This window comes from Schistocerca cancellata, chromosome 4, assembly GCF_023864275.1.
Source record: "Schistocerca cancellata isolate TAMUIC-IGC-003103 chromosome 4, iqSchCanc2.1, whole genome shotgun sequence".
NCBI lineage: Eukaryota > Metazoa > Arthropoda > Insecta > Orthoptera > Acrididae > Schistocerca > Schistocerca cancellata.
The window spans coordinates 370,799,423-370,800,492 of NC_064629.1; the positions used below are offsets into that span (position 1 = coordinate 370,799,423).

At 41.8% G+C, this 1,070-nt stretch overlaps 1 non-coding gene across 1 annotated transcript; it reads right to left on the reverse strand.

Moving 5' to 3' along the window:
• Positions 1–504: 504 nt before the first annotated feature.
• Trnat-ugu (transfer RNA threonine (anticodon UGU)) lies at positions 505–578 on the reverse strand. The gene has a single exon. It is a non-coding gene; the product is annotated as a tRNA-Thr (tRNA).
• Positions 579–1,070: the final 492 nt, after the last annotated feature.

A 1,070-nucleotide genomic window follows, 5' to 3' on the forward strand; every position in this document is an offset into this window, starting at 1 on the left:
TACTTCTGTTGCAGCAACTGACGGCCGTCAGCTGACAGTGAAAATTGACGTAGTTCATGCCCCATTCTCATCACACAGCAAACGGAAATTACGAATAGAAGCGATGAAATTAGTAAAATATTCGCGTGGATCCGTTATCAATTGCAGACTCCAGCTTTTCAGAAAAGATTTAATTTGCTTGGCTTGCAGGGAAATTATCGCCATATCGCAAAGTATTTAGCACATCACTGAAGTTGCTTTTCCTAATGGTATTTACATGAAGGAATATAACTGTGGCATATGTGCCATCGCACTTTGCTAATAGTGCTTCTATTTTTTATGCTTTGAACGTGTTTATGACAGACAGTACCCTGCGGAATACACTGGTTCTCTTGTAGTATAAAAGTAAAAATCAAAGCAAAAATTCATATACTTGAAGTTATATGGTTTTCTGATAATTAATTGAAACCCTCAGCTGCCGACAGGTGTTGTTGACCTATCTTGATGGGGACAGCTGAAAATGTGTACCCCAACCGGGACTCGAACCCGGGATCTCCTGCTTACATGGCAGACGCTCTATCCATCTGAGCTACCGAGGACACGGATGAATAGCACAGTGCATGTACGCCCGCATGCTTGTATGCAATGTTCTGGCGGTTACACCGGTGATTAATGTACCAGCATTTCACATTTGCATATTAACCTGTGATCTTGCGATGTTAGGCACTTAAATATGTTACCTAGAAAAAAGTATTCCCAAAATTTCATTACTGTGCAAGAGCGACAGATGTCCCATGAGACTTCCCTGAGGCGTAGATAATCTTGCATCTGATGAATACTCGCCGTCGAGGACAACGTAATAGGTTCTGTTACTTACGAAATCTTCTAGCCATTCACATATCTGGGAACCTATTCCCTATGTTCGACCCTTCATTAACAGTCTGCAGTGGGCCACTGTGTCAAATGCTTTCCAAAAGTCTAGGAATATGAAATCTGCGTGTTGTCCTTCATCCATAGTTCGAAGTAAATAGTATCAGAAAAGGGCGAAGTGGAGGAATGTAGCGTGGAAAGGAAAGGAAGGTTAGGGTTTA